At 31.1% G+C, this 19,572-nt stretch overlaps 1 long non-coding RNA gene across 1 annotated transcript in view; it reads left to right on the plus strand.

Annotated features, from left to right (window-relative positions):
- The first annotated feature begins 2,213 nt into the window (after positions 1–2,213).
- Positions 2,214–19,572, plus strand: part of LOC134695481 (uncharacterized) — a 46,037-nt gene continuing 28,678 nt past the window's right edge. The window contains exon 1 of the long non-coding RNA XR_010102773.1: positions 2,214–2,317. This is a non-coding gene — a long non-coding RNA (uncharacterized LOC134695481). The remainder of the gene's footprint in view (positions 2,318–19,572) is intronic.

The following is a 19,572-nucleotide window of genomic DNA, read 5'->3' on the forward strand; positions in this document are numbered from 1 at the left end:
TTCTCATTTTTTTTTGTACTTTGATTAGAACAATTGTTTTAAAATCTGACCTTTTGATTTCTAAATTAGTCCGCCTGCATAAGCAACGTCATGTACTAGCCTCCCGCTTAGTTTCCAGCGATAATTTTTCATATCACTAGACACCGTTGAGAATGGAAATTATCGCTAATTTACGAAATTTTCCTTTGATCTTGTTGACTGATATTTTCCTTTCTCAGCGGAGTCGAATGATATAAGATTTTTTTTTCGCTACGCACGTGCCCGTTATCGTGATATTAACAACGTCATCATATATTATATATGACGACGTTGTTATAGCGGTGTTATATAGCCATTCTTCCCCCATGCCATTTCCCCCCCCCCCCCCCCCCCCCCCCCCCCGGTAATTTCACAATATTTATAAAAGTCTGAAAATTAAACCCATCAGAGTTATCGGCGGTTGGGTATACGTCTCTGGTGGTACTAAAACAAAAAAATACAACTTCATTGTACATAATTTCGTAGTAAATATCCACGTGTAAATATCACATTCAATGCTCTAAATATAGTTGAATTAGCGGGGTACGGACTTTACAGCGTAAACTTTATAAATCTTGAATGGTCGCTATAAGATGAGGTTTAGGTTAGGCGAATCCAGTGACAGACAGTCATGCTCACCAAATAAAATATGCCAAATAAAGTTAATATCCTAAATTATAATGTGATAAATTCACCGCAATATCATCTTTTAAAAACCACTATGAGTTATTTCCCTTTTAATTATTTTTTTTATTAGTTTGTATATGTCCATACACTGTCACATGCAAGCCAGTCTCATTTTTGTGAATATAGTGTCAGGGGTAAACTAAAAACAATGGTAAAGATATCAATGTCGTAATGGACTATAACGCTTCAAAGACATACAAATTTTTAATACATGTAGCTTTTCAAGACGTCTTCATCTTCATCTGCGGAACATTATTTGCGGATGATTCCGTTTATAGCTCACATTGGCCCAACGTGTCCAATGGCATAGTCGGATCCATAGGAAAAGGGGGTGGGGGGAGGGGGGGTCCGGGGGTTGTAAACCCCCTTTTTTTTTACGATCTATGCATTTGAATAGGGACATATAGCCCCCCTTTTTTGTCCTGGGTTGGGATCCCCTTTTTTTAAATGTCTGGATGCCCCCCTGAATGTTTTCTTATCAGGCGTCTTAACATGTGCCTTCTGGTAATCTTCAACATATTGAAGTTAAGAAGTATTATGTAGATGTAAAACCATGTACACTATCAAGATGTATTTAATTTATCTGCTAAAAGAAAATCTCATTATTTCATTACTATCATTTGGAATATAAGACTCCCCTATAAACTGATAAAGTCAGTTTGAATAGGAAATAAAGTTCATTAAAGAATAGATAAATCAAAAACAGAGATTTCTTTTTATCACTGACCCTCAATGTATGAGACTCTCTGAGATGAGACTGAAAAAAGTTTATTTAAAAAAAAAATCAAACTTATAAAATCAAAAATGATCACCATCACAGACCACTTTACAAGACCTTTCCAACTCATTATAATAGTTATGGCCCTTTAAAGATTTGTATGATAAAAGGGACTTTCAGGCTTCTTTTTTGGTCCTTCAAGTCTTTAAATAAAAAAGGAAAAAGTGGAAATAAAAAGTGAGATAATAAACAAAAAAATGGTTGGATTTGAAAAATGTTCTCACAGATGAAATTGACTAAGTTTTTTTGTGTTCAAAATTTTCTGTAAATAATCTGAGTTTGCTTTAGTCTAGAATTTTAGTTAATTGAAGAACCTTTTGTCTGATTTTAAAATATGCTTTAAATTGTAAAAATAATCAATTAGCTCTGGCAGCGATAAAGCGTTTTTGCGGGGTAATAAAGCAAACAACAATAAATCAAAATTTTCTTTGACAATTTTTTTTTTTAATACTTTAATTTTGAAAGCAGTACTTTGTATGACAAAACTTTAAACAGGTCACTTGCTCTGTCACAAAATAGTACAAAAGTGTTGAAAGTGCCACTAAAACCCAATCAATCAATCAATACTAATATACTGTAAAGTCCCAACCTATTTGGCAATCAATAAATATACAAGTAAGTGACCATTCCAGATAATGAACTTTGTAACATTATAGATAAAGAAATTATAATATTGAGCCAAACCCCTTTATTGAACCTCTTTCCTATTTATTGACATGTACTAGGTAACTGACCAATGCACTGACCACCAGACCAGTGATTGACCAGTCTGGCCAGAATCTCAAGTTGATCCAGATCAAGAAGTATTGGGGATTATCTCACCTATTAACAAAGGTAAGTCTGTTTTATTAATTGTCAATATTTACTTTGAGTTTGAATGTATATATGTATACAGGTAGAAAAATACAACTATTTATGAAATTATCTATTGATTAGTAAAGTGGTCAGTTGGGGTCAAGTTTAACACTATGCCTAGGTTATGATGACCTCTAAGTCGAATTGAACAAAGAAATTGGTCATACAGAGGTGGGGTACATGTGTTTGACCATAGTTTAACTGAGGTTTTATTTGCATTATTAAAAGAGGAACACATTTTTTAGTAATTTATATTTTTTATTTTAGATGTTAAATTTTTTTTAATTTTATTTTTTGGAGTATTTTGGTAAATTTTGAATTCAAATTTAAAAAAAAAAGTGCTAGCAACATATATATGATGAATTTTGTTTCTTAAAAATCTTAAAATTCAAATATTTAACAGTATGTCAGATCACAAATTTTTTTTTTAAGCAACCAGCATATTAAAATTGATATACCGCAGATTCAGTGCCAACTTATGCAAATAGACAGCAACATACCAACACACAAAAAAAAGATTTTTGATAAATACAATCTTTGATGAGGGTGGTAAAGGGTTATATTCTTGCAACATGTTTTGCTATTTTTATTTCTCAAGTAGCAGTGAAAAAGGTTCTTTATTCGCTGTGTTTCTTGAAATTGTTAAAAAAATATTTGCAAGAAATTTTTAATTGTTCATTCATCGTGAAATGGCAATTTTATTTTGCGTTCTTCCTTGCAGATACCTCTGCTATACACCCTTCTTTAGAAATACACTCATAATATCATTACATTGAGTATTTTATTTTATTAATTATTTTACAAATTTAATTATGCTCTTCAGCAAAATAGCATGTGTCCATCTTTTGTTCTGAATTAAATTCTGATCGCAGTGTAGGGTTTACGAAACCAACCAGTTTTGTGATTATTTCTGTTAAAGACAATAGAATACATTGTAGATAATCCCTTTAGTGTATTTATAAGACTTTGACAAAAAGTGCAGTGGAAGAGCAATTTTTAATTGTTTAATTAAAAAGCCAGGGATCTCAAATTCTTCACACTGGGGCTTTATACAGAATCTCTGACTTTTTTAAGGAGCACTTTTTACCTAAAAAGTCAAATCTACTGGACCTGATTAAATTGTTTAACCCCTGTGCTACATATTGTAACTACAAAATTAACTGGACTATTTTGAATAGTTGACTTTGCAAAATTCAGTCTATGTAGGATTTGATGGTCACAAATACAGTTTAAAGGGGGACACATTGAACCTGTTCAGTCAGTAATATGACAGTCCTAACTTCCCTGACTTTCATCCCAGACAGCTAACATTGGGACTTTCCTATTGTACTATTTGTTAATTTGTTCTGAAGATGCATGAAACATTTGCCACTGGACGTTAAGCAACTATTAATTAATCAACCAACAAATGACACTGACCATCAACCATTACTGAACTATGGTGTATTTTGCTGACATATATAATCCAATGAAAACAAGTGTTACATTTTGAACTATGGTGTATTTTGCAGACATAAATATAATCCAATGAAAACAAGTGTTACATTTCACATTGATTCATATGGCTCAATTGACACAATTGACCATCTGCCAAAAAGTTACTATAGGACAACAAAGAGAAATTTAAAAAGGACCATTTGTATACTGCAGTCTGCCCTGAAATCTTTTGCACATTTCACTTCAAAAACTGAGACACTGTAATTCTATTTTGATTTATGTACAACCAATTGTTTTTAATCTTGTCACTGGCCTATACAAGTAAAGGGATGTATATATGGTATGATTGCCAATGAACAACCAAAGTTTTAATAAGGGAAGTGGATATAAGAAAGTATAGTCAACTGTATGCAGCCTTCAACAATGAGAAAAACCCATACTATAGACTATAATATATACATATATAGTTGTTGGTTTTGACACAGATTTTGCACAGACTTTATATGGACCTCATTGCTCTTTAATACTGAATAAAGTCATGAAAGTAACAATTGTATATATTTAAGGACATTACAACCTATATTTTTTTTGTGGTGGGAGCACCTGAGATCAACCCCCTTTTCGGTGGCACTTGTCACATAATGCTCAGTTTTGTAAGTGTTCTTTATTGTGTTTTGTGTACAATTGTTTGACTTTTCTTTGTTCTCTTTTTGAGTCCTCAAGTTATTAAAATAAATTTAAGGAATAAGAGATGTGTGGACAAAAATTAATGCTGAGTATTTTGCTTGAAATTGCAAAAAAAAAGATTTGGAAAATAAGGTAATTTTCAATATTGCTCATAAAAATTTCTGCTGAAGTTTTTGAATTTTAACTGAGTTGAGTGTGGGAGAATTTCTTAACATAGTATAGAAATTAATTTAGTTGGCAAACTATATGTACATACTGGAGCAGAATCTCTCTCTTTAACCATGTCAACTGTCAGTTTAAAATACAGTAAAATCCACATTCCCAGCAGTTAGTAGACTATAAGAAATCTTAGAGAGATAAGGAAGCTGTCATTACAGTAATTAGTTAAGTGGCCATTGCTGTCAGTTTAGGGCATTCATTTGTCTTCTGCTTGTCTAATTATAACTTCTGACAGACTTATTTTATTCTTATTAGATGTTGACTACATTTATCATGTTTTTCAGTAAATACTTGATTTTCTTAATAAAATTGCCTAAAATTATCAATTTGAGATATAACTTCTGACAGAATTTTATAATTTTATTCTTAAAGATGTTTCATAAGGACACTTATTATGAGTACATGCAATACTTAATTTTTTAAATTATATTCAATAAAAGAATCAATTTGTGGGGAAATTTTTATAATGAGTGAATAATCTTTATATAAATAAGGAAGCTTTTTATTTTTTACAAGATAAAATAATGGTGGCTGGCATATGAAAAATATCGGGGGAATCATATAAAAATATTAGATTGTTCAAGATTGATTTTGACATTATTAAATTTATCTTGAATTTCTGTTGTTTCAGATGTTGTTAAATAATGCAATCTTCAGATGCTCTTTTGAAATATTACACTTAAGGGAAGATCCCCCTGCCCTTTTTTTAAATAGTGAAAATTATCTACATTTATGGTTAATGCATAGATTTTTTTACATGTCCAAGTCCTGTTGCATTTGTGCCCTAGGTCCGCCCTAATTTTTTCTGTAGTTTATGTATTAAGCATTTATCATAGCAAAAAATTCAGTTATCCTTTCATATAGTTTTTAGACTGGAAACATATGTTTTATTTCACATCATAAACATGACAAAATAATGTAATTATCTTTTGTTTCTTCAAATGTCTTGTTTGTGTATTCAAATATTTCATCATTATCAAACAGTAGCTAATCAGATATAGGCTTTGTCTGTCTGGCTTATATTATCAATTAACATAACAATCTACTCATTTCCTCACAAAAGTAGTGAATTTATTTCTATTTTACTGCCAGATAAAACTGATTTTATCTTTATTTTATTGAAACAGCATGTTCTAATTTGACTGATATCTTCAACAATCAGTCAGTCACCTCTGCTAAATGTGCAGATCCTCTGAGGTTAACTGATCAGACAGAATAACACCTGGTTTATTTCGGAGGTACAATATATAGGTTCTGTAGTCTGAAACAAAATAATTTGCTTTTTTGGGGAAGAGTTATTGCCCTTATTTGTGATGATAAATATTCATATTCTCATTTCAAAATCACACCTTACTTATTTCTGAGTTACATACATATACAACACAGGCACTTGTTTATGTCAATATGGGGTTTTCTATCCATATCTGTAGAAAAAAATCACGGGTATGGATAGAAAACCCCATATTGACAGAAACAAGTGCCTGTGATATACAATATAAGATTTCTGCTGTCTGCAAATTAGTTTTGTGTTTGTCAAGAGTTATTTCCCTTATTTGTGTTTTTCAAATTTTATACTTTTGTCACATCTATAAGCTATGAAATGATCTGACTTATATCTTAGGTACAATATATGGGTTCTGTAGTTTATATTTGAACAAGGCATACCAAAATGATAAATTAGCTTGTTTGGTAAGAATTATTTCCCTTTTTCTATGTCGTTATTTATTAACTGAATGAGAATGGGAAAAACTGGTTTAGTTTGAGGTACAATATATGGATTCTGTAGTTTGTATCTGAAAAGCCACTTGGTAAGAGTTATTGCCCTTATTTGAGGTTAATTTTATATTCTCATTGCAAAATGACACCTGGCTTCTCTCTGAGTTACAATAAATATTGGTTTTGTAGTCTGTATTGGACATGTACATGAACCAATAATTCATAGCTTAGCTTCTGGTCTTCTTTTTGGTAAGAGTTAATTCCCTTGTCAGAGCCCCAGGTTAAATAAATCTAGCAAAATGTTACAACTGACTTAATATTCCTAAGGTACAATATGCAGGTTATGAAGTCTATAAATGAACAGGGAATGTCAGTCAGATAAGTTTACTTGTCTGGTAAGAGTTATATCCCTTGTAATAAGCAAATTGTTCCAGTATATTCTTTATTTTCATCACATCACATTTCTGAAATGACTTGGCTTTTATTTTGGTGTCAATATATGTGTTGTGTACCTGAGTAGTTTGTATATTTTTTACAGCACATGGGCAAAGAATTGCTATTGATTGATTTTCTTCCCTTCTTTTTGGTAAGAATTATTTCCCTTATTGTGTTTGGTAAATTTTTAGTTAAGAGGACAACCATATGAATTTTGAGGGAGAAGGGTGACCCAGTCAGAAGCATTTAAATTTTAAAGCCAAATATTCATTTTCACCTATTGCTAGGCCAGCTTGTTTATTTCAGTGGTTTATAAAGCATTATGTAAAAACTTTTTTTTTTATAATTCTTGCTAGGCAAGTACTAGGCAAGAACTAAACAAAAAAAATCTTGTTCAAATCAGGATGAAAAAGAAATACAGGAAATGATTACGTTCAGAATTGAAAACAAATTTGACTCACTGTTCAATAGATTAAAACCTTCAGCAAAAGATGTTGGATTTTGAACTTGCTATGATATTTTTAAACTCAGTGTAGTCTATAGAATATCCCCTTAAGAGCCACTGGACTTCAAAACAACAATATGTATATGATGATTTTGATTTAAGACTGTGTTATATTTAAGTCTAAGATTCGATCAAGAAATCATAACCATGTTGTTTACATTGAATTATAAAATTTCAATGATATTTTTTAACTCAGTGTAGTTTACAGAATATCCCTGACCTTTAAGTCCTTGAAACTTCATAATAACAAGCAGTAAATCAAAAGTGATGTATTTGATTAAGTTATGTTTTTCTAGTATAAACAATGTTGATAAAACAGTCAGATAAGATGCAATCAACAAAACACAGTTATTGATGTTTAACTTTCTAAGACTTCTCAAGAAGGAAATTGGAAAAAAAGTTTGCATGATAAAATATTGTGTGCGGGTTGTATAATTTTATAATTTCATATAATTGCAAATTTATGTGTTTTATACAACATTGAAACGTTGAAATGATCAATAAATAAAGAGGGTTAATAAAATTGCAAGAGTTGCATTTCTAGTTGAAAAATTAAAAGCTATGAAAATGTGCAATTTGTTCAACTCAATGTGTTTCCATTTCTCGAAAATCAGTGTACTGTTATACATGTACTCAAAATAGAAAATTATTATAAAACTTTCATAATTTTTTTTCTCATAAAGCATGTAAAAGGTGAAAAATAATATTTCATTGGAAAAACATTCTCCTTTTGCCCCTTAAATATACCTTGAAATATCAAATGCTCATTTCTTTACACAATATTAAGAAAAAAAGAAGAGAACATTTATTTCAAGCAGTATTTCAAAGCATGTTTATTATAATAATGAGAAATACTTTTACAAATATGTCACATTCCTAATAGAATTATCAGGTTTTTCATTAATGAAGCTGTCATTAAACGGGGTTATTTTTAATAAAAACTTGGGATTCCAATAAATGGATTGACATATCAGATAGAGGCTTCATAATAAGAGTTGTCAGATGCAGATAGACTAAAAGAAAGAAGATATTGGCAAATCTCTTTGAAGTAGAAATGAAAATATTAATGGAAAACATACATGGGAGGTTTGCACAAGGATAATATACAGATGCTGAGATTATGAAAAACTGTTCTCTAAAACTATATGGCTGTAGTATATATGCATAAATTCTGAAACTATATTGCATGCATTTAATATTATTGCGATTGTGGCAGAAAAGACAAAGTTGAGATATTAATCAAGTTAAAGACATATTAGACTGTACTTATCCTAAATGATTTGACTGCCTATCAGAAAGGCTTTGACTGTGCTTATCCTAAAGGCTTTGACTGTGCTTATCCTTAAGGCTTTTGACTGTGCTTATCATAAAGGCTTTGACTGTGCTTATTCTAAAGTCTTTGACTGTGCCTAACTGTACTTATCCTAAAGGCTTTGATTGTACTTATCATAAAGGATTTGACTGTGCACATCCTTAAGGCTTTGACTATGCTTTTCTTAAAGGCTATGACTGTGCTTATCCTAAAGGCTACAGTCCTGTGCCTATCCTTAAGGCTTTGACTGTGCTGTCAGAAAGGCTTTGACTCTGCCTATCCTTAAGGCTTTGACTGTTCTTAATATCATTAAGGCTTTATCTTTTGACAATATATATCAATTAAAAAATGTTTTACTAAAATTGTATATAATAAGGGTAGAATATACCCCTTCTTTGTGCTAAAATTATCATAAAGGTTTTGACTGTATTTATCCTAAAGGCTTTGACTGTATTTATCCTAAAGGCTTTGACTGTATTTATCCTAGAGGCTTTGATTGTGCTTATTCTAAAGGCTTTGACTGTATTTATCCTAAAGGCTTTGACTGTGCTTATTCTAAAGTCTTTGACTGTATTTATCCTAAAGTCTTTGACTCTATTTATCCTAAAGGCTTTGACTGCTTATCCAAAAGGTTTTGATTGTACTTAAATTGACTGTACTTATCTAAAACGCTTTGATTGTACTTATATTGACTGTACTTATCCAAAAGGCTTTGATTGTGCTTAAATTGACTACTTATTCTAAAGGTTTTGGCTGCTTATTCTAAATGATTTGCTCTTTGACAATACAAATTAAAAAAATGTTTGACCAAAATTGCAGATAAGCAGAGTAATATACCATTTTGATTTTACAATAAATAGTTGATATATAAACAGTCAGATTCCATTTAAGAGATTATTCAGAATACGATTCTTTAACTACAGAAAAAGACGCAGAACGATTAATCGATGTTCTACTGACTTTAAGTCATTGAACTGACAATGTTTGTCTTTGAGACTACAATCTAGTTAGTTCCTACACAAAGCGTCAATTAGAAATGTCAATCACTATCAGAGAAATCATTTACCGCTACAACATCATCTTCTTTGTGTACATACTAAAGTTGTATGTGCCTATTCTTATGTCTTTGACTTTGCTTATCCTAAAAGCTTAGACTGTACGTGCATATTAGAGGCTTTGATTGTGCGTATCCAAAAGACCTTGACTATGCTTATCCTAAAGGCTTAAATTTAAGACATTACCAATTATAAAATGTTTTACCAAAATTGCAGTTAAGCAGAGTCCAATATACTCCTTTTAACGATAAATAGTTGATCTATATAATAGTCAGATTCCATTTAAGGGATTATTCAGAATACGATTCTTTAACCACAGAAAAAGACGCAGAAGGATAATCGATGTTCTACTGACTTTAAGTCATTGAACTGTTTTGACAATGTTTGTCTTTGTGACTACAATCTAATTAGTTCCTACACAAAGCGTCAATTAGAAATGTCAATCACTATCAGAGAAATCATTTACCGCTACAAACATCAGCTTGTATTCAAATCAACTACTTTTTCATATTTATCAATAGCCACAATAGTCATATTTACTGCGGAGTCAATACTCAAGTATAATAGGAACAAATCTCTAGTGGAATCCGACAATATTGAAATTCTAAATTGATATAAACTAGGAATGATGGGAATATGTCCCAATGGATTGTTTTTGTATTGTATTAATACAGACCTATATATGGTTGTGGTTTTAGATGACCACTGGTCAGACTGTCTAAGTTAAAATTGTGGTTTACATGTACTTGTAATATTTGAGTTATTCTAGTGCCTTTGACAGATTTTCTAATTTGTGATTTATATTTTAAATTGTGGATACCATGCATTGTCACAGTTTTCTTATTCATTATATACATTTAACACATTTGACAATCAAATTGTTAAGTTTTTGCCAAATTTTTTGCTATTTTTTTTTAAATTAACTTCCATTTCATATGACTGCATCATAAGATAATGTAAAAGGTAAACATGTTTAGAACAAAAACTAAAATGATTTATTAAAGTACAATATTTAATTATGCAAATGAAGGACACTCAAATTTTAATGCTTTTAATATTCCCGAAATCTTCTAATGGTCCATCGAATTTGCTGATTCTGTTGCAACTTGTAAGATACCAAAATTGTGTTTATGACTCTGCATAGTTTTTCAGAACTCTGCAATATGGCCCCTTCCCCTTACAAAACAATATCAGAGAGTAATAGGGACAAAAATCTCTGGTGATATCAGACAATATTGAAATAAATTGATATAAACTAGAAATGATGGGAATATGTCCCAATGGATTGTTTTTGTATTGTATTAATACAGACATATACATTGGTTGTGGTTTTAGATGACCGCTGGTCAGACTGCATTATAGACTTTGCTGAATTTGTAATTTAGATGTACTTGAAAAATCAGAATGTCTGTACTGAAAATGCAGTTTACATGTACTTGTAATATTTGAGTTATTCTAGAGCATTTGACAGTTTTTCTAATTTGTGATTCATATTTTAGATCTTGGATACAATCTCTACAATTTTCTTAATCATTATACATGTAACACATTTTGCACTTAGATGGTAAAGTTTTGGCCAATTTGGCCATTTTTTTCTTCTAAATTTACACCCATTTCATGAATACAATATGTATTATAAGTTAATGAAAAAGGCATATATTCAGAACAGAATTAAACTGCAAAGGTTTATTAAAGATCATTAATTCAATATTTAATTCTGCAAATATTAAAAGACAATTTTGAATTACTTTCAACGTTTAAGAGTTCCCAAAATCTCCTGGTCAGGTCCTTCAAAAAAATATGCTGGTCTTTTCTCCTATTTCTATTGCATGATACCAAAATTGTGTTGGTTGCCATTGTAAAGTTTAAACTCTGTAAATATGGCCCCAAATCATTCCTGCTCCTTCATATTTTGCAAGTTAATAAATTCATGTGTTTGATTAAAGTTTTTAAGAAATAAAGCCAAGCTTTTTTATCCACACATCTGTCTGAAATAAATGTAATTAAATGCTTCTGTTATTATGTCTTGAATAACTAAACCAGCCTGAGGCTTGGGTCAATACTTTGGGAAATTATAGACAAACCTCATGTGGTATCCATCATATTGAAACTGTAAATTGAATATAGATATAGACACAGCTGGATACATCCCTTTGTGGAAAATTCTAGTCACATATAAAACAAACATTGTATTAAAACCTCAAGTGACCTGTTTATCATACACTGAGTAACCTGTTTGTCTTATATTGACTGAACATATTTTATGCTGCCATGTTTTCAATTTCTGTATAAACTTTAGTCAGGAACTAAGGGAGCTACCATTTGATTTTTTGGGGAGACTAGGATGAAAAATTTTGTCCTGCCTTTTTTTTAGTTGTAATCTCTGTCCTGCCTTTTTATTTTTCACTCTATTCGGTCCTGCCTTTTTTTTTTTAGTTTATCCTGAGTTTTTTTTTTTGCAAGTGTCTCATCCTGTTTTTTTTTTACTCAAAATTCCTGTCCTGCCTATTTTTTTCAAATTTCATCCTAGCCCCCCCCCCCGTAAAAATCAAATGGTAGCTCTATAAGGGATGTGGATGTATAAGGAATAAGATACAACCATACTGCATACCTTCAACAATGAACAATACCCATACTGTATTATAAGTTGCCTACAGAATTTTCAAAATCTTGTTTACCCTGATGGTCCTTTGAGGAAATATTTTGGTCCTCACTGTTGTTTTTAACAAAGTACCAACATTTGAGTCTGACTATTTTGTATAAAATTTTGGACTATCACTTTTCAAGAACTCTGTGGCTGTAAAAAGCCCAACATGAAAAATGTGAAAAAATTCAGTTGACAAAACTAAACAGCCTAATTTATAACTAATTGATGCATTTACAAAAAAACCCCAAATATGACAGAGATGCCTGAACCACTACCATATATTTATTTTACTGAAACTTAAACATTGAAAATAAAAATCAATCTGCTACTTTTAGATGATAAGGAACTTAGTGCTGTAAAATAGCAAGTATTTAGCTTGCTATGCATATATGAAATCAGATTAATACTTTAAAAAGGTTGATAGTGTATGCCATACATAGGATCCTTTGAGCCTACTCATTTGGCTTTAAAAGTTTTTAATTACATTTTGCAATTCTTTTCTAGATTTCTGTGGAACAATTGAATGGCCTTTTATGTAAAAACAAAAATCACTTTAAAGTAACTAAAAGATTGTATCAAATCATTATCTGACGAAAACTCAATTCCATTTCACAAATACAGTATTTAAACCAATATAAAGTCCATTTACCCATACCACATCATAAATATTTAAATAATTTTAATCATGGAAACTGCCCCATTATAGTTAATGGTCACAGACCACAAATCGTTGGAATTGTAAATATTTATTAAGTTTCCCCAGCCATGATGGTTATTATTCCGATGACCAATACATAAGTGATTGATTTTTCTCGGAGTAGTTTTACAAGTGTTATAATGTAGTTTTCCATCAATCGTATTATACAGAGATTTATGGTAAGTGTTGTCTTGTTTTTATTTGTTAAGTTTTCTAAAGTTGATATATACTATTTATTTTTCTATTGATACTGATGGAGTATCACAATTGAGATTTTTTAATTGGATTTATTTCAAGCTTACTGTAACATGCACTGAAACAATATATTTGTGAAATAATGAAGTACAAAACTGATTTCAATTTTTGTTGTACTTAATTAATTATAATCTGGATGAAAGATTTTGGGTAAGCCAAATGTAAAAAAAAATCTGATATTTTTTTTAACTGGATAGAAATTATTTGTAATTAATTAAGTGGAATTTTTATTTACGAAATATATTTTCATCTAAATTGGTAACCTTTTCATACTTGTACCTAAATTACAAAACAAAAAATTACAGAACAAAAAGTGAAGTTTGGTTCCATGAGGGCAATTACAGATGACCATATGTATGTAAAAAACAAATACTAACATGGCAGAGGGTATGCTCAATGGTATGTGCATATATCCTTTTAAAACTAGCCATAAATTCTGGGTGAAGGAGGTGTACATTGGGGGGTTCCAATCCCGGATCCCACTTACTTTTTTGTCAGATTCATGTATCCCACTTACACTATGTAGGTAAGCAATTTTCATATTTTTGTCATTTCCCGGGTCCCTCTAAACCTCATTTTTCACGACACAATAATTTGACTTTCATGTGTAACGCTTACAAAAAATCGTCAATCCCGCGTTACGCTTAGACCCCAATGAGACCCACTATACATTATAAGGTGTCCCCCTTTGTTCAGAAATAATCTAACTTATTACATAGATATTATTACCATTATTTGTTCTGATGTAAAAAGGAAGATGTGGTATGATTGCCAATGAGACATTATCCACAAGAAACCAAATGATACAGAAACTAACAGCTCAAGTCCACCATGCATTCAACAATGAGCAAAGCCCATGCCGCATAGTCAGAATTAAAAGGCCCCAAAATCACAATTGTATAACTATTCAACATCAAGAAAAATTAATAAATGTTAAACAAGAATGTGTCCATAGTACATACACTTATGCTCCACTTGCACTATCGTTTTCCATGTTCAGTGGACTGTGAATTTGGTTTCAAGTTGATTGGACTTCAATTTTATTCAAAACTACCTTGACAAAAACTTTAACCTGCAGTGGGACATTTGGACAAATGAACAAACGAACGAACCCACAGACCAGAAAACCTAATACCCCATTAAAATCGTAGGTGGTTTGGTAGGTGGATATAAAATTATTTATTATATATATATTGTTTCTTAGCCAGCCCCTTAACTTAAACCATGAATATTCTCATAGCAACCTTGCAGCTATGAAATAATTGGTTGCCTTAGATAAATGTGTTATTAATAGTACAAGGAAGTGTTTTTACCTGAGTACTTAGAAGACATTAATTAGCCCTACAGGAGCTGGACACACAATAACTAAACCAATAAAACCAGAGAATGCTAACCCATAATCTATTTTCTATAAATAAAAACTGGTAATTGTTTTTCATAATTTTGCTTAGGGACATTAAAATAGTTTTTTTTTTTATTAAATTAATCAGGAAGTATGACCACTGAAATGGAGAAAAATTTATTAGTACTTCTTTAATGAAATGGAATTAAATTTGAAATGGATGCAAATAAGAAAATGACAAGAACAAACCTGCACGAGGACAATAACGAATGAAAAAATATGAAAACATGAAAAATGACAAAAAAGATTTTGGGGACATATGGAATTCATTAAGTATGTTTATACCTCTGTTTGTCTGTATTATTCATGGACAGTCTATCCATATGCACAACCCATCTGTAAATTGGCCTTTTATGAAACTGGGTCTCTATACAGTTTTACAATCAACTTGTTGATTAAGGGGAGGTAATAAAATTTGCTGGGCTGATATATCATTTAGTGAGTTCTTTAAATGAATTATCTCCCCTACAATCAGTTATGTAGCTTCTAATTACGTAAACAGACAAGAAGTCCTCCAAAAATAAGCTAACCTTAACATCTTGATTATGACTTATCTCCCTTCAACAGAAATATCTCAGCTGAAATTATCTCCCCTGTTGTGTTCATAGAGTGCAATATGTAAGTGTCTGTGACCTTTTGCTTGATTCAAAGGGTCATATAGTTGTCTGACACAAGTTAGGTAATATATTCATCAACAAAATTTATGATTTTTTTCATAATAAAGAATGATAAAATTACATTTTCTGACCGATCAAATGCCAAAGGGCATTTTATCTTGACATTATTTATGAAATAAGTATTCACACTGTTATTAATGTGAAAATAATGATAATTTAAGTTTATTATTGTCCTATTTAGATTTTTTTTGGTTTAAGGGTATATCTACAATTTGTTTGTTTTTGCATTATACATTCTGAATTTAATGTAATTTTGACCATTGAATTGTATCTGCATGGTTTTCTTTCAATTAAACTCAGCCACTTTGTGTCAAGCAGGGAACTAATTGCTTTCAACTTCTTATTTCAAATGGCTTTGTTTGTTCAATATCTATTGTGTAGTCTTGTGAGTTAAGTGGTAAAACTATTAAAAATACAGGGACTTGGTTTCCTTTAATGTCTGAATTTTTTTTTAAGGAATGACTGGTATTTTTTCTGTAAATCAGGAAATAGTTTGAATAGGCGTCACAGATTACAGTCTTTCCTCATAATTTAATTCTAACTTCCATTTTTAAGGAGTAAATCATAAAAATTAAAACTCACAGTCTCAAGACATAATTATGTGTATGAGCTGATAGACAAAAAACTTTCAGACAACCATAAGACTTTATGTTACATCCCAAATTAGATTATTTAATTTAAGAAAAGCCATATTCATTTTCAAGATGAGGGTTTAATTACCCAGGGTCAGTATACAGAGCAATCTGTTACTTTTATATTCAGATCAATCTGTTACTTTTATATTCAGAGGTTGAAGGTCAAGGTCAATACCTTATTAATTTGATACAGACTTATTGTTTTTTTTTTTTTTTAGATTATTTGAATTTTAAGGTCTAACATGTACAAATAAGGGGTCATTTAGGGTAATTCCATAGCCTAATTGCAGTCCTTCAATATTTTAAGGAACTAAGAAATATGTCAGATGGTTATATATAGTGGAGACAAAATCATTTTGGAGCACACCAGGCACCCCACACACTTCCATGTATACATGAAAAGAAAAAATAATGTATTAAAGAAAATTTACAGACAACATTCTGTCAAAATACGGTCCTTTTTCAACATTAAAAAAAATGGCATTGAACTTTCATGCTAATCAAATAATTACAGCATTTTATTCACCTTATATTAATACATTTATTACTAGACTGAGAGATGAAAAGTGTCACATATATAACATGGACAATCACAAAGTCATATGTAATGTATAATGAATTGTCAAAGTATACTTGGTCAGATCTACTGGACTTGTATATTGTAACCAGGTCAGATGGCAGACCTACGTGACCTTTCCCATGTACAGACCTATGTTCTTGATATCTGTACAACATTTATCAATGTTTATGGCTAAACATGCTAAATATCTATCATGTAGATTGTGTATTTTGCTGGACTATTAGTTGTATAACATTTATGGCTAGTATTCTATTATGTCGGAGGGTCTGAATGGAAGGGGTTATGCCTCTGTATTCTTCATTTTTTGTATGACCATATTGGCCCTTAAATTTCTTGTCTGTAAATCCAGTCCAGACCCCAAGTAATTTAGTAGTCCTTGGTAAGATCTACTGGACTTGTATATTGTAACGCTCCAGGTCAGATGGCAGACCTACATGTACAAACCATGTACCACCTATCTGTATAACATTTATGGATAAAATTCTATCGTGTAGAGTGTGTATATATTGCTTTAAAGACTGTTAACAGTGGCGGATCCAGGAAAGTGGGGGGCCACTGACTGACCTAAGAGGGGGCCTCTCCAGTAACGCTTCAGTGATTCCCTATATAAGCAACCAAATTTTTCCCCAAAAAGGGGTCTGGCACCCTGCTCCCCCCTAAATATGCCTCTGGTTAAATTGTATAACATATTGATGGCCTAGTTTTCTATCATGTTGGAAGGTCTTGATGGGATGGTCTTCATTTTGTATGACCATTATTATAATTGGCCCACTTCTCTCTTTTTCTGTAGATCCCTAATGTAGATTGTGTGTATTGCTGGACTGTTGAGTTGTTTAACATTTATATATCTTCTTAGTCATGTACAGTATATTGTTGATCTTTCTTCTTCTTCCAAGTATAAAAGAAACCAAATTCATAAATGAATGTATATGATATAGTCCCATGAAATGTGCAGTGTCAGGATGATAGTCCCAGCTTTGACTGATGATATACTGTAAACCAACTTATTTTCGCGTATACTTTATTTCGCGTTTTACGCTTTCTAGTCCACTTAGCGGCTACTTAATTTCGCGATTTTCTTTAACTACTTGATGTAGTTTGATAAATAAAGATCCAAGTTTAACATATATGCGACGATTTATATTCACGTTATATTTTTATACTCCTGAATGTCGTGAAAAATAAATCGCTCACGAAAATAAGTTGGTTTACAGTATTTGTATAGTCCTTTATATAGTGGCAAATTCCAGTATAATAGACAGAGGCGAATAAATAAGGGGGGGGGGGGGCTCAAGGGGGTTCTTGCTCCCTATTTTTTGGGAAAAATTTGGTTGCTTATATAGGGAATTACTGAAGCATGACTCGAGCAGCCCCCTTCTAAGGCAGTCAGTGGGCCCCCAATATGAAAATTCCTGGATAGCAGCTCCACTGATAGAGGCAATTACATAATGAATAGAACAAAACATATAAATTAAATTTGCATAAAATTGTTCAAAAAAACTTTCTACTATTTTTACCATTATTGAGATTTGCATCCCTGGATCTGTCTCTGCGCTCTTTACAACTATAGATGTAATGCTAACATGAATTGGACAAAAATTCCTGTGGTCAGTATTTTTCCATTAAGTATCAACATAATTTCTCAAATACTAGCTAATCTTATCTTTTTGGTTCATACCAATATTGACAAATATAAACAAATATTTCAGACATTCATTGCTATTTGAGTCATTGGTCAGTGATAGATCTAATGGTCAGTCTAATCCTCTGTGCTTGACCTTCAGTGAGATTGTTGACCATTCTATATAATAGATTACCATATGTCAAATAAATAACCTTAACTATATACTTTAAGATTAGAAGGTTGACATATATACTTAGCAGTGTCAATGCTTTAAATGTTGTTAACCTCAATAAAAGACTCTTGAAAGGATCAAAGGGGCCTAATCAGGTGATTCCAACACAGTTTTAATGGATTTTGATTGGTTGCTATAAATTGATGCTTGATTAATATACTGTGTTACCACCATATTGATTTAAATTTATCTTTATATTTGGCTTTGATTATTCTTCATGAAGGTAAATCCAGAAAAGTGATCACAAAAGCATGAAATTTATAAAGTAACAGGCTAGCTATTATTTGAACTTTGAATTATTTTTAAATATGGAATTTGCATTTTTCTTGAGCTTTAATTTTTTTTATAAATTCCATGTTTATTTGGTATTATAAAGTTTTGAGCGGTTCATAACACTTTCTACATAATGTAATTTGTATAGAAAGTGTTGTGTGCAGCACAGAACATTAAATTACAGAATCATCATGAATTTATTAAAAATAAGAAATTATGCAAATTCCATTATTGAAAATAATTCAAAGTTCAAATAATAGCCTGCTATAAGTGCTGTTTTCGTATCTTTTTATTATTTTGAGACAAAAAAGTTCAAAATTTTAAGAAATTACTACAATTGCAATTCAACTCGGGCCAAAGACTTTTATTTAAGGACAACTTATACATAATAGTTCCATAGCTTTGGTTAATGATATAAAAAATTTAACAGTTGCAATTAAACTTTGATCTTAGACTTATATTTGTAGTCTGATCTATTAGGTCATCATAAGTCCCAGCTTGGGATAATTTAAAATTTCTTAATGTCCAGTGGCAACCATTTCATGTAAAATACAATGACACCTTTAGACTAAAACTAAAACATTGTAAAAAGAAAGTTGTATACAAAGTAAAATTAAGCATTGGTTGAAAGAAATATAATTGAGAATGGAAATGGGGAATATATCAAAGAGACAACAACGGGACCATACTAAGAAAAAACAACAGCAGAAGGTCACCAACATGTCTTCAATGTAGCGAGAAATTCCCGCACCCGGCAGCTTCCTTCAGCTGGCCCCTAAATAAATATATACTAGTTCAGTGATAATGAACGCCATACTAATTTCCAAATTGTACACAAGAAACTAA

Source organism: Mytilus trossulus, chromosome 13 (assembly GCF_036588685.1).
Source record: "Mytilus trossulus isolate FHL-02 chromosome 13, PNRI_Mtr1.1.1.hap1, whole genome shotgun sequence".
Classification (NCBI taxonomy): Eukaryota; Metazoa; Mollusca; class Bivalvia; order Mytilida; family Mytilidae; genus Mytilus; species Mytilus trossulus.